General features: G+C 41.6%; 1 pseudogene; it reads left to right on the top strand.

Moving 5' to 3' along the window:
• Positions 1–12576: 12576 nt before the first annotated feature.
• LOC112619349 lies at positions 12577–14378 on the top strand (annotated as a pseudogene).
• Positions 14379–15782: the final 1404 nt, after the last annotated feature.

The raw sequence follows: 15782 nt of genomic DNA, 5'->3' as shown, positions 1-15782 counted from the left end.
ATGATACCAAAATCAGAAAAAGGAAGAAAGAAGGAAAGAAAGCTATAAGCCTAGCTCATTTTATAAAGAGCAGCATTATGGGAGAAAAAAGGGCAGATTAAATCCAGCAACATATTAACGATCAGGTTCATTCTAGCTATGCAAACATGACTTAACTTTAGGCAAATTTCAATGTAAGTCACTGTATTAACATGTTAAGGAAGAAAAACATATGCACATTTTGATACATCGTGAAAAAAATATTTGATAAAAATCAACTCATTCCAGAAAGCAAAATGAAAGCACTCAAAATAGGAATAGAAAGAACTTTCATAAAATATAAAGGTATTGTTAGAAATTGACTGCACAGGCTGATGTGGTGGCTCATGCCTGTAATCCCAGCACTTTAGGAAGCCAAGGCAGGCAGATCACTTGAGCTTAGTGGTTTGAGACCAGCCTGGGCAACATGGTGAGATCCTGTCTCTACTAAAAATGCAAAAAGTCGAGGTGTGGGGAGCAAGGGGAGGGAGAGCATTAGGACAAATACCTAATACATTCAGGGCTTAAAACCTAGATGATGGGTTGGTGGGTGCAGCAAACCACCATGGCACATGTATACCTATGTAACAAACCTGCACATTCTGCACATGTATCCCAGAACTTAAAGTAAAATTTAAAAAAAAAATGCAAAAAAACAAAACTAGCCAGGCTTGGTGGTAGATGCCTGTGATCCCAGCTGCTTGGGAGGCTGAGGTGAGAGAATGGCTTGATCCCAGGAGAATGAGGTTGCAGTGAGCTGAGATTGAGGCACTGTGCTCCAGCCTGGGTGACAGAGTGAAACCCTGTCTCAAAAAAAAAATAAAAAATAAAAATAAGGGCTGGTGGTGGTAGCTGATGACTGTAATCTCAGCACTTTGGGAGGCTGAGGCGGGTGGATCACTTGAGGTCAGGAGTTTGAGAACGGCTTGGCCAACATGGTGAAACCCTGTCTTTACTAAAAATACAAAAATTAGCCTCGTATGGTGGCGCGTGCCTGGAATTCCATTCACTCGGAAGGCTGAGGCAGGAGAATCACTTGAACCCAGGAGGCACAGGTTGCAGTGAGCCGAGATCACTCCACTGCACACCAGCCTGAGAAACAAGAGTGAAACTCCTTGAAAAACTAAATAAAATAAAATAAAATAAAATAAAATAAGTAAAAATAAACATAAAAGAAAGTGACTGCATCCAAAGCATCTCATGGCCTGCACTCTTCTCCAGCTCCCAGGCTGGGAGCCAAGGGATGTTAGTGGAGTCCTGTTGGGCTGCAGGTCTTCCATGGTTTTCTCACCACAAGTGCTTCCTTTACTTGTGGTGGGTTATGCATCAGTCAGCCCATCTCTGGATCTGATCTCATTTCACCGTGAAGATATTCCTGCATGTTTCTGGCATTGGGAAGTATTATTTCCCAGCTTTCAGTTATATTTCTTTGACCATCATCATTGAAATTTGAAAAAGGATGAGGGGTTTTAAAGAATAGGTTTAGAAGAATGGTTCCCAAAATTTTGTATAAATTAGAATCATCTGAGAGTCTTTTTAAAATACAGAGACCTAGGTTCATCCCAAGTAATTTTCAACATAACTTTTCCCCAATTATATTAATAATGCATATTCATTGTTGAAATTTTGAATAAAAAAGTATATAGAGAAATACTGTTGTGAGAATAAAACCATAGACTTGAAAAATTTTGAAATGTGACTTTTGGGGGAGTTTCCTCCAGCCAGAAGTAGATGACAGTTTCACCTCATTTCTTTTGTAAATATAACACAAGATTTCCTCCCACTTTTCAGAAAGTGTTTCAAGAGCTATAGGAGGAGGCCCTTGTATTTAAACAAACAAACTAACAAAATACATGAAAGTTAGAATATACATCTGAAAAGTATTCAAGTGTATATTCTGATAGTAGGGTGAGTATAGTTTAAAAAAGGTAAAATATAAGAAAGGTGGTTTAGATATTTATTTGCAATGGAATTACAGAATTTGTTTAGCATTTTTAGCTTTTAGAATATATGACATAAAACCTTAGGAAGAAGGTATTGATTTGCCTCATCTTACACACACACGCACACACATACACACTCACAGAGGCTTATGTGGTTTCACAATTCATTAATCAGCAAAATTTGGGGAATATTCTTCAGTATTTTTAATTGTATAATATATGAAACTGATTTAAATTGTATTTGATGTTTTATAGCTGCTGTTTGATGTAATAGTACACTGTGAATATGTGCTTCTGTCAATAAATACAGGAATAAATATACTAGATCATATCTATCAGTGGTTGCATCATACTTCCTTTGTATTCATCAGGATAGGCTAGGTTATGTTGCAGTAACAAGCAATCCCCAAATCTCACAGTGAATTTTTCTTCAGGTTACTTGTGAGGACTCTGCTGCTGTATGTCACTGTTAACATTATTCCTAAACCCTGGCTTACAGAGCAACCATATTTAGAACATTGCTGGTCACTATAGTGGAGTGAGCAGAGGGCTTGAAGGTCTAGCACTGCTAACCAAACACTTGGATTGCAATGAACACATGTTATTTTTGCTTACAATTCATTAGCTAGAACAGGTTGCATGACCCTACCCAACTAGAAGGGGCCAGGAAATGCAGTCCTATGATGTATCCCAAAGGTGAAAAATCAGCCAGAAATATTCAGTGGGCAGCATTAATGACTACTACAAATACATGTGCTGTAATTTATTGAACCAGTCCCCCATATTTTCACATTTATTATATTTCTGCTTTCTCTTTTATGATAATTAGCATCCTTTTAAATAAATATTGCTTGGTTTCTTTTCTTCTTGGTAGCGGAATTTCTAGATCAAAGTATACATATATTTTAAGGCTTTCATTCTATATTTAACAAATCACACTCTAGAAAGGTTTTATCTGTTTATAGCCTCACTGGATATTGGATGCACTACCTCAGGTCCCAGGAATCAAACTCAGGTCTCTAGAAAACCTCTACGGTAGGGATCCTCTGTCTCATGGATGTCCCCTGTCTGCCCACATTTGCGTGTTCTGTGTCTGGGAACCCACAACACTCTATCTGTTGTAGGGTCAAGCTTTTATGATAATATCTATTTTCTTTATTCATGAAAGAAAATTGGTGCATGCTGAGTCCTTGGTCCCAACACTTTCCTCCCAGACACTGCAGAACTGCAGATGTTATTCTACTGCTTTCTAGAATGCAGTGCTCTAAAGAGGAGGTTGGAACTTTTTGTCTCTTATAATTTATTTTATTTTATTTTATTTTTTTCAGACAGGGTCTTGCTATGCTGCTCAGGCTACTCTTGCCTCAAGCAATCCTCCCACCTCCACCTCCCAAAGTGCTGGGATTGCAGGTTTGAGCCACCGCACTCAGCTATTATTTACTCTTGTTGTTTGAAGATTTAGCTGTATGAATAAAGTGCCTATTAGTTTATCAGCCATATATCAGAACTTACCCCTTGAAAGTGGCCCCATTTATTTTGCAGCAGGGGGCGGTGTTCAAAGTTTTGTCTCGTATTGTTCACAAACTGCCATGTGCCATGTGCCTTTGTCTTCGTTTCTCTTCCTATTTGTTCCCGTTGCTGCCTGCAAAGCTGCCTGGAGAGGATCCTTAACTGGCAGGGCCTATCTTTAGTGATTTTGGAACTTGCATTCTGTCCTGTCACACTGTCTTCTGGGTAGGTACCACCCCTTCATAAACACACAGAACTCAATTTTTGTTGTTTGCCTATATATATATAACTTGCCCAATTTTGTTTTGAAACTGACCAATACCCAAATTCATTGGGAGCAGCATAATGAGCCAGAAATCACTTTGGCTGGGGCAGCTTGACACACACCATAAATGCATGAGAGCCCTCAGCATGTGGGCTTAATGGATAAATGAAGTGTGGCGTGAGCAAGTCTGGGGAAGCTTAGCCATAGAGGCTTGTTTCATTGCCATCCAGGTACTTGTGAGCATCAGCTACGAAGGACTGCAAGCTGTTGGGAAGATCTCCATCCCTACCACTGGGAAAGTTTTTCTTGTTTGATAGACAAGGAACCCAGAGAAATTCCTCTTTAGTTACAGGTGGAGGGGGGATGCCTTCACATTAACAAAACTGAGCTTGGATAATGCTTCCTTTAAAAATTTTCTTTAGAAAGTGTGGGTCTGTCTATGACGAACATAATACATTTTTATTGCAGACATTTTAGAAAAATTTTTAAAGCATCAAAGAAAACAATGATCAGTCATAATTCACCATCTGAACATGACTACTCTTCGTTCTTTGTGCATTCTTTTACTTTTAAAAAGAATATATGCTAGATGTCTTATAAAAGTGTGATTGTATTGATATGAAGTTTTATATCTTCCATGTTTCATTTCACATACCTTGAGCATGTATTCTTCTAAGCCTGACATTTTTATTTTGAAGTGAAAAACCCTCTCTCTGTCTTTGCAATCCCTTTTTCAGAAGTAACCATTTTAGCAATTTGACACGTATTCATCCAAATATTTTCTGTGTTTATACAGATACAAAAAAAAAAAACTTTAAACACATGTATCCCTTTTTGTTTGGAATTATGTTCTATGTATGGTTTACTTTTGTTCACTAAACAGTGTATCTACTTAGTTATTTAATAATTTTTTTTCAGCCTCAGCAACATAGTGAGAACCCAGCCCTGCAAAAAAAATTTTAAAAGTTAGTTGGCATGGTGGAGGACACCTGTAATTTTTGCTACTTGGGAGGCTGAGGCAAGGGAATCACTTGAGCCCAGGATGTCAAGGCTGCAGTGAGCTATGATTGTGCCACTGTACTCCATCCTGGGTGATGGCGCGAGACCCTGTCTCTTAATTTTTTTTTTTTTTTTTTGGTGATGTCTCTATGCCAGGGACTAAGAACCCTGGATACCTTCTTAGGGCACAGCAAGGAACTCCATCTCACTTTGAAAAACAGGTACAAAGTATTTTATAAATAATTTATTTAACTATTCATCTACACTTTAGGTTGGTTCTAATATTTATGTTTTGACTGACAATGTTCCTCTTATTTGTCTAACCCTCTGCTAGCCCAGATGATGAGGAAAGTGGTAATTAATTCAGCAAATGGATTAATTACACTCTCATATTAACCACCACCTCTCTTCTGGATATGCAATTTAAAAATACTTATTGCTATTATATCTAATTAGCACTGCATTTGGGTTTTCTACTGTTACTGTTCTAAATTTTCAAGTAATTTCATGTTTATGATGATGCTTTTAATGGATTGGATAAAATGGGAATTTGCTAAGAAGTTTCTGGGACCCATCTGTGATAGTGAGAACTAAATATTTGACCCTTGCCCCCATACTCTGGCTTACAACTCCTAATATCCTTAGAATCTCCAAAGCGAGGTATGCTATTGAGACTGGTGGCTGGCAATCCCTAGGTAGCTTCAGGATGGGGGCTCATCACAGGGAAGACCAAGGCACAATTAAGAGGGTTGAGACTTTTCAGCCCACCTATAACCTCTTGGGAGGAGAGGGGCCGAAGGTTAAGTTCACTAATGGCCAATTAGCTAATCAAGCCCCCACAAAAGCCCAAAAGGACAGAGTTTTGAGAGCCCATGGAAAGCACACCTCAACTCCATGGGGACAGACACTCCTGTGCTCAGGACACTTCTGGGGCTTCTCCAATGTATCCCTTCATCTGGCCGTTTATTTGTGTCCTTTAGACTATCCTTCACAACAAACTGGTAAATGTAAGTCTTACCCTGAGTTCTGTGAGCCACTCTGGCAAATTAATTGAACTTGGGGAGGGGGTCGTAGGATCCTTGATTTACAGTCAGAAGCACAGGTAAAACAGCCTGGGGCTTGCGATTAGCATCGCAGCAGGGGAAGCAGTCTTATGGGACTGAGCCTCACCCTGTGGGATGTGGCACTATCTCCAGGGGCATAGTTTTGGAATTGAACAGGGTTGGAGGACCCCCAGCTGGTGTCTGCTGCAGAATTGATTGCTTGCTTGGTGTATGGGGGACGTCCCCCGACTCCCCCTGCACTACAACACACACATTTGGCCACAGAAGTCTGTGTTGATAGCTGTGGTGTGAGAGTGGAGGGAAACACATCTGTTTTTTCTCCTCACATCTCTAGACCTCTTCACCTGCTGCCGGCGAGCCAATGTCCCTGCCCATCTCTTTCAGTCTTTAGGGTGGGAGCTGGCGCATTGATTTCTGTTTAAACTTCAAAAGGCATTTAGAAGGGATAAGTTATGTTGGTAGGTCATGTTATTTCACAGTAAGTCCATTTTTAATACCTTGAAATGTTTATATGGTTTTTAGTTACTGAGTAATGTAGAAGAAACTTGCCATGTCAGCTTCACTCTGCGCCGTATCACCTCCTCTTCAGCAAATTTGTCTTTCTTCCCAGGCCACCTTGACACTTGCTCTAATGTGCTTGCCATGGGTAAACCCCTGGGCTTGTGCACTAGTCCCCTCCTGACCACCCCTTGTGACCGCTTCAGCCTCAGATGCCAAGCCTACCCATGCCACCTGCCCTTCAGTTGTGTTGATCCACTGCAGGTCCTGGAGTGAGCTGTGAATGCCAGGAGTTCTCTCCTCTAACACAAGCTGTTTCCTTCGCTGGGAGCAAACCCCCTTCTCCTCTCCTGAGCTGACTTCCTCTTAAGAATGCTGAAATTCACTACCATACTGAAATACCCCAGCTGGCGTACAGCAGAAAGAACAGTTCAGTTAATATGAAACAAACATGGGATGTCCTGTCTCAGGTTCCAAAGCCAGTTCATCATGGAGCTAAAGTCCCCATTTGGTTACAATATGAAATACTAATTAAATATTTATGCTAAATACTGAAAGTCAAAGTTATATCCCCTAGAGAATTATGATCACTAGGTTTGTTGGGTAATACTCTTAGTATGACATTGATAGGCTATGCTGTGATTCTTTTTTACATTATCTCCAGGATTTGCATAATTTCTCTTATATAGTAGTTCCCCTTTATCCATTGGGGAATGCTTTCCAAGACCCCTGGTGGATGCCTGAAACCACAAATGGTACTGAACCCTATATATACTATTTTTTTCCTATATATGCATACCTATGGTATTGTTTAATTTATAAATCAGGCAAGAAGTAGATTAACAAGAACAATAACAAAATAGAACAATTATAACAATATACTGTAATAAAAGTTGTGTGACTGTGGTCTCTCTCTCTCAACATATATTATTGTACTGTACTCACCTATTTTCAAACCTCAGTTGATCATGGGTAGCTGTAGCTGAAACCATGGAAACTGAAATTGCAGATAAAGACATGATATGGTTTGAATCTGTGTCTCCACCAAATCTCATGTTGAATTGTAATCCCCAGTGTTGGAGATGGGGCCTGGTGGGAGATGATTGGCTCATGAGGGTGGAGTTCTCATGAATGGGGCAGCACCATTCCCTGGGAGGTGTTCTGATAATGAGTGAGCTCTAGTGAGATCTGGTTGTTTAAAAGTGTGTGGCACCTCCCACCAACCCTCTTACTCCTGCTGCGGCCATGTAAGATGTGCCTGCTTCCCTTTAACCTTCTGCCATGACTGAAAGCTTCCTGAGGCCTCCCCAGAAGCTGAGCAGAGGCCAGCATTATGCTTTCTGTATGGCCAGCAAAACTGTGAACCCATTTGTTTTAGATTGTGTACCTCTCCAGATGCAGCTATTTGTCAGGTTACTCATTTTTGTTGTTGCTGTTTTTCTTTTGTCAGTTACATTGAGCCATTTACTCATAGTAACTTGGGAAACAACTAAAATCTTTGTGTCTTCCTTATGTGCACTGCTCTTTAGTCATATCACCTCTATTCCAGCTGAATTTTACAATTCAAGTCCATGATTTTATATTTGTGAGCTTTAAATATTGTCTGGTGTGCTTTGGCCTGCGCTTCCTATCTATTGATCTTCCTTTTGTTGAGCAGCACAGTTTGCTGTTACCCACAATTTCCATCTGCAGGCCTTGCTCACCCAGGGTATGCAAGTCACCTGTGGCTGGTACAGAGTCCATGATGTTCCAAGGAGTTACTCATTCAATCTCTGCTCATTCAGTCTCCATCTTTTAGGGGCTTATGGTGTGCAGATGAACAAATATAGGTCCTCAGCTCAGGAGCTTCCCTTCTGTATAGAAGGAGGCAGGAATGAAGATGGCCATCCCAGTAGAATGTGGTCTATGGCAATAGAAGAAAGTGTTCTGGGGGCACAGGAGAAACATCCAATCATTATGGGATGGCAGAAGGTCACAAAAGACTACCAGGCTTTACTGCTTAGTTTTCTACCAGGTATTTACTGCTGCCCTAATTCTCTCTGCCTCCTTTGTGGTAACAGTCACTTTGGAGAGCCACCCTTTCCTGATTGCTATCTAAGCCTTTGGGCAGGGGCACCCACTCTCAGCTCCAGGGAGCATTACCCAATCAGTAAATTCCAAAGCCCAAGTTGCCAGACTCAGCATGGAAAAGACATCATGGAAGGGAAGTAAAAATCAAAAGATACATCAATGTATGTGTTCTTTATTCCCTCTGTTTCCCCCTTCTCTTCACCTCATTTAAGTCAGCTTGGTGGTCATTGCTTCATGGGAGGTATGTGGCAAGTCAGAAAACAGAACTACCCTAGAAGTCTTGCTGGCTTTTTATACTTAGAAGAAGTGAATTCCTGAGAATAATTTAGTTGAATAAACATGAAAGGAGAAGGATTTCCCCCGGACTAAAAATAGATCGCTCTGGTCAGATGTGGTGGCTCATGCCTATAATTACAGCACTTTGGGAGGCCAAGGTGGGCAAACCACAAGACCAGGAGTTCGAGACCAGCCCAGCCAACATGGCGAAACCCTGTTTCTACTAAAAAAAAATAAAAATAATAAAAATAAATTGGCTGGGTGTAGTGGCGGGCGCCTGTAATCCCAGCTACTCAGGAGGCTGAGGCAGGAGAATCGCTTGGACACGGGAGGCAGAGGTTGCAGTGAGCCGAGATCGTGTCACTGCACTCCAACCTGGGTGGCAGAGTGAGACGAAACTCCGTCTCAAAAAAAAAAAAAAGAAAAGAAAAAAGAAAAAAAGCGGTCGGGCGCGGTGGCTCAAGCCTGTAATCCCAGCACTTTGGGAGGCCGAGACGGGTGGATCACGAGGTCAGGAGATCAAGACCATCCTGGCTAACACGGTGAAACCCCATCTCTACTAAAAAAAAATACCAAAAAACCTAGCCGGGCGAGGTGGCGGGCGCCTGTAGTCCCAGCTACTCGGGAGGCTGAGGCAGGAGAATGGCGTAAACCCGGGAGGCGGAGCTTGCAGTGAGCTGAGATCCGGCCACTGCACTCCAGCCTGGGCGACAGAGCGAGACTCCCTCTCAAAAAAAAAAAAAAGAAAAAAAAAAGAAAAAAGAAAAAAAAAAAGATTTTTCCAGGCTGGGAAGAAGAGAAGAGTACTATGGCAGCCGGAGTAGATGTGGCAGGAGTAGAGGTGCGTTACCCTGTTTTTTTGGTAGCCCTGTTAGAGCAAGAATCCAGAGAAAGACACATTTCAGAAAGGCTTCCAGCACAGGAATAGTTGAGGCCTGCCTAGCCTTGAAGGAGTCAGGAGGACAGGATAACAGATGTCATTGTGACTTCCCATAGGCACTGATGACTGAAGACCAAATAGCTTTCCCCTATCCCCAATGCCTTAGCAAGACCCTAGGCTTGTGTGCGGTTCCCAAGAAAAGCTGAGGTTGTTTTTCCTGTAGCCCAGCAGGGCAATATTTGTATTATTTGTAGAGACAGAGTTTCACCCGGTTGCTCAGCCTGAGGGCCTAGGGCTTGAGTCAGAAATTAAGTAGAGTCATGGACTATAAAGCAAGTTCTAGTTATTGGACTCCTTAGTTCATGAGCTGAAATGTACACTCATCACACACCCAAGGATATTTAAATTCCCTTCTGCCCTATTTCATTCTACCTTCTTTCTTTGCAAATGGTTTTAAAGACAGCATAAACAAATCAGCACCTTGGCGCTCCATCTAACTCATACAGTGTCCATCCTCAAACTTGCTCTGTCCTGTACAGCAGTGTTCTTAGTAAAGCAACATTAGGCAAAATTCAATACCATGGTAGAGAGAGGCTGATCCCATTCTACCCACCCTAACACCACTGGACACATACCAGTAGACAGCTTTGAGGACAGACAACCCAAACAGCATTCCAAATCCATTTTTCTGGGTATCGAATGCCAAAAGAAAGTTATTTAAGTGACTTAAATAGAGATTAAAGGCTTTATTCAACTGATACACATCAGAGAGATTAAAGACTTTGTTCAACTGATACATATCAGAGAGCAACTAGAGGACAGCTGACCCTAGATTAAAATGGGGTTGGGATTTTATGGTGAAAGCTGAATGCGTGAACCCGTGGTTTGGCTTAGGTAGCATTTTTCAGTTTCATCAAAACTCATAGCTGGAGGTCATTCCACTTTTGTGCCTCTTGCTTAAGGTCATTGGTAAAATTCTAATACTATCAAAATAGTATTTTCTGAGAAGTATTTTGGCAAGCCTTGTGGCTTAAGTAAAAAATTTCCTGAAACATATTTTTAAAATAATTATACTGAGGTATCTGTGGGAGTTGCTTGTAAAGATGCCGAGGGGACTTGTGGCTCACTGGGCCTGAAGAGCTGTAAACCAATCTGGCTTTACATAGATTTGTGATAGAGGTGAGGAAATGAGAGGTTTAGAGGACAGGAGGCTGCAGCCATGGCATTTAAGGCTTTGGAGTTAAGGCAGTTGCAGGTTATGCCAAGTTCTAGGTGGCCATGATTTTGTTCCTGAAGCATTAGGTTGAAGCATATGCAATCATTGATGTTGTTGGTCAAAACCAGTATAACATCAGGAATTTTTATAGGGCTCGACCTAAAGAAATATGGGCAAAAGTCAATTTGGTTGAGTTGCTGAATTTGGTTTTGGGCCAAAGAACCTTGCTTATATATATCCTCTGTCCCTCTAACAACACAACTAGCTAGTTTTATCTTTTCACTTTTCCCTGTTCACCTCACCTCACTGGTCATTTTCTCTTGGAAACCTGGCTGTCGTCTTGGAAAAAGTGGATCTAGTCCTGCTTTTGCCATTGGAAAACATACTTTGAGCTTTCTCCATCTCAGATGGGTCAAAAACCCTTGTATATGTCATTCAGTCCACGTGATTGAAATCTAAGAGCTGTTACTCCTAAATTGAGAGACAGAAATAAAATTTTAAAACCATTTTCTTAACAAACATATTACAAATAGTTAATCTTAAATGGCAGCAGAATGTATCCCTGGTGTCTGAGCCAAAGTTAATGTGTATACTTTTGAGAGCCCCTGCTAAGCTGCCTATTGCATTGGCTGCAATATGGCACTAACAGGCGGAACGGCATTCTCATGACCAGATACTAAATGAACATCATCCCAAAGAATTACCATAATATCCTTTATATCTTATAATTGTATGAAATGACGCAAGCAGCTCTGTCCGTCAAAGGCTTTATAAACGGCACAGAAAATAAGTACCCTGTGATTGGCATCTATTAACAAAATGAACACCCCAGGCACACTATTTCATTACTCCCACTGGCTCCCAGAGGTATAATTAGGGTTGAATTTTTCATGAACATAAACATTACTTTCTTTGTCCACTATGCTATGCTTTGTGTCTGACTCTTCAATACTCCACTCAGAAAAACAGAAAAGGAGAAAAGAGAGGCATATCCTCATTGGCTGAAAGTGATTCTGTGGCTTGCTCTAAGGGTGCCCAGGCCCCTAGCATGGAGCTTGGAGTCCTCTTTCAGGCAGAGCTCTCCCAGACCTGCTTTGCCCACTCCTGGCTTATGCTGAGGTTGGAGAAAGACCCAGCATCATCATCTGGAGCTCGGTATCTCTTGCAGAACCCTCAGGTTTTGGAGACATTAATATATGGTCTTCATTGTTAGTCTACTTACTCTATAATTTTTAAGTCATTTTTTAAGAAAAATAAAAGTGATATGGCTGTGATTGTTCTTGTTCTTCCTCTCGGTTTATTTGGCTGGATGATATCTGGTCTGATTTGCAGTCATGTTTGAAATGCTTTGCCAGTGGAATTTATCAGTCATTGCCCCCAGAATCTTACTAAAATATAAATCTAATAATGCCATCCCCTTGCTTAAAACCTTTCAATGGTTTTCTATTATCAATGGGAGAAAGTCCAAGTTGAACAGCATAGCCTGTGGGGTCTTTGTGAGATGCCTCTGAATGATCTCCATCTATGTTTCCTGTCTCTCCCTTAACAGGCAATCTACTCTCTAGCCACATTAAATGTCTTATGATTCTCTAATTATGCTTTTCTTTTACACAATCCTGGGATATAATTTTCCAACATCTCCACCTTGCTAAAAGTAACCCTCAAAAGTAAAATCAAGCCTTGGTGTTCTCTCTCTGTCTCCCAACATGGCGGCCTCAGAAAAGAAGAATAAGGAGGAGAAGGAGGAGAAGGAGGAGGGGGAGAAGGAGGAGGAGGAGGAGGAGGGGGAGGAGGAGGGAGAGGGGGAGGAGGGGGAGGGGAAGGTGGAGGAGGGGGAGGAGGAGGAGAAGGAGAAGGAGAAGACAATTTTCCTAATAGACTTTTTGGCTGAGGATGGGCAGACTGGTGGAGGAAGCACCTATATCCCCAGACAGGGCTGATGAAACAGATGAGCCAGAGGAAATGCTTCAACCACTTGGCACAGTAATGATGACAATGTGTGTAGGACATCTCCAATTGACCATTCCATTCTTCCCGCTGTTCCACAGGTTGCTGGGGAACCCCATATTGATTGGAGCCATCTTCCCAAATCACCATCCTACAATGCTCTTCTAGGGAACCTGCTCTATGATGTGATAGAAGACTCAATTAAGGAATTATTTAGAGGATTAAATGTTGGTACAGCGCACTGACCACATGAACCCAGCAATCCAGAGAGGCTGAAAAGTTTTAGTTATTTGAGGACCTGGATTCCCTGTTCAGTTCCCTGGGTCTCAATGGAGAGTCTCTAGGTAACAGGATAATTAGAGTGGATATTGCTGACCAAGCACAGGATAAAGATAGGGATGACTGTTCTCTTGGTCAGGATAGAAATCAGGATACTGACAAAACAGATATACTGGAGGCCCATCCTGCCATAGACAGCTTTGATGACTACCTGCCTAGAAGAGGTGATGATAGCTTTGGAGACAAGTATCAAGATCATGCGGTTCAGACCAGTATCCTGATGGGTATCAGGATGGGTTTAGAGATGGCTCACACCATGATATGGATCTACGTGGGGGCCAGGGTTAAGATGATGACTGAGGCAACAGCGACTATGATAGAGGCTGTGATTCTGCAACAGTCAGTCGTAGAAGAGTATTTGGTAGTGGGTACCTCAGAGATGATGACTACTGAAGAGGCAGGTGAAGACCAGTAAGACAGACAGGACAATTGATCATGGAGCTCCAGAGATGATTACTCTTGGGGTGACTATAGGCATAGGATAGGGGTCCCTCCCAAAGATCAGAACTGAATCTAAAGCCTCAGAGCACTCATAAGGAAGACGATTCCTCTTCTAGCACCCTCCACCCCAGTTGAGCAGCTTCTATCTTTGGAGGAGGAAAGTCCATTGACACAGTTGCTAGAAAAAGAGAAGCAGAACAGCTACAGAAGAAACAAGAGAAACTATAGTGGCAGCTGGATGAGCCAAACCTAGAACAGTGGCCTCTGGAGAGACATCCAAGCTGGCAAAGTGAAGAAACTCAGTAATGGGAATGGTGGAGGACAGGAAGAAAGCCAGTGCAGACTGGGACCCAGCCGCATCAGGCAGAAGCACGTCAGACCAGGATGCATGAAGAAGAGAGAGTGAGAAGTGTCTAGAAAATGAAACACTCAATAAAGAGAAACACTGCCACTCTCCAATTTCTAAGCCTCCCAAACCTGATCAACTCCTAAAGGTGATGCCAGACCCTCCACCAAAGGAAACTGCTTCGGTGAAAAGAAGTTCTAATCCTCGTATTCCATCCCAGAACCCAGACACAGAGCAGCAATTCCCTACAGGTAGTGAAGGAAAAGTACCTCCAGTTCAACCCTCAGAGAAAGGACCAGCAAAGAAAGATGAAAATAAAGTAGATGGAATGAATGTCCAAAAGTCCAACCTGGGAACTCGGGCCATGGTCCAGGAGATGAAGGGAACAAAGACAGCTGGAAGGAGTCAGACAGGAAAGATGACAAAAAAGATCAAGTCTGCAGATCTGCACCTGAGTGAAAGAAACCTGAGGAAAATCCAGCCTCCAAGTTCAGTTCTGCAAGCAAGTGTGCTGCTGTCTCTGCTGATGGTGAAGATGAAAAGGAAGGAGCACATTACACCAAATAGACCTCCTGTGCTTTCTCCTAGTCTCTCTCCACCCTGGAGCGTTCAAGAGCAAAGCAAACCTCTATCCAGACAAGACAAAATAACATCACCACCTCCTGGGGGAGGAAAAAATCAGGGTCAAGTTCTGATCAAATAGATACGTCTCAACCCAAAGGCAAGCTTCCTATTTAATTTGGAAATGCGGAAGACATTTCTGCCAGAGAAATAAACAATGTGAGGAAGTAACTATTGCCACCACTCTTTAGCATCAGAAAGATACAATATCTGAATAAATTAAATAACAAGAATGTAAATGTTTATTTATAAAACTCTACAACACTCCCTGAAAGTCCAAAAAGTGGACCTGAACCAATGGAAGATATGAAGTATTCTTAGATAGGAAGATAGAATCATAAAGATTTTAACACTCCTCAAATTATTTAAAAGATAGAATGCGATCCCTATAAAAGTACCAAAATCCCTGCCCCCGCCCCCACCCACCCGTGCCCTGCAAGAACATGACGAGATGAATATGAAGTTCTCGTGGAGAAATAAAAAGGCAAAATTGGCCAGGAGAATTCTGAAACAAAAATTTTAAAAATGCTGGGAAATATTGTGTCCAGCTCTGCCAAATACTAAAACATACTAAAAGTCCTCAGTAATTAAACTGACGTACTTAAAAACAGGCAGATCAATAAAACAAAATAAAAAGAACTACAGTAAACCCAGTGTGTGTGTCAATTCAGTACATATTAAAGGTGTCTCAAATCACTGAGGAAATGGGATGTTTAAGAATTAGTTTTGAGGCCAGGCGTGGTGGCTCACGCCTGTAACCCCAGCACTTTGGGAGGCCCAGGCGTGTGGATCACTTGACATCAGGAGTTCCAGACCAGCCTGGCCAACATGGTGAAACCCTGTGTCTACTAAAAATACAAAAATTAGCCAAGTGTGGTGGCGTTCGCCTGTAATCCCAGCTACTCGGGAGGCTGAGGCAGGAGAATCACCTGAACCTGGGAGGCAGAAGTTGCAGTGAGCTGAGATCGTGCCACTGCACTCCAACCTGGGCAACAGAGCAAGACTCCATCTAAAAAAATAAACCAAAAAATTATGAGTACTCGAAGAAATATGAATGAATTCCTTTAAAACCTGAAGTGGATAGTGCCTTTCTAACTATAACTTAAAATTCAGATGCAATTTTCTTAAAAGATAGATAAATTTAACTAAATAAAAGAACTTTTAAACATTTTTGCATGACAAAACAAACATCAAGACAAAGACAAATGGCAAATAACAACTGAGAAAAAAAGTATTTACAACTTGTATCAGATACAAAGTGCCAATCTCCATAATATGTAAATACTCTTACAATTAAGAAGAAAAGGTCCAAAAAGAAAACTATAGAAAAATGGGCAAAAGACACGAACA

This window comes from Theropithecus gelada, chromosome 2, assembly GCF_003255815.1.
Source record: "Theropithecus gelada isolate Dixy chromosome 2, Tgel_1.0, whole genome shotgun sequence".
In the NCBI taxonomy this organism is placed as follows: domain Eukaryota; kingdom Metazoa; phylum Chordata; class Mammalia; order Primates; family Cercopithecidae; genus Theropithecus; species Theropithecus gelada.
Note: the sequence above shows the minus strand (reverse complement) of the source record. Positions and strands in the feature narration are given on the sequence as shown.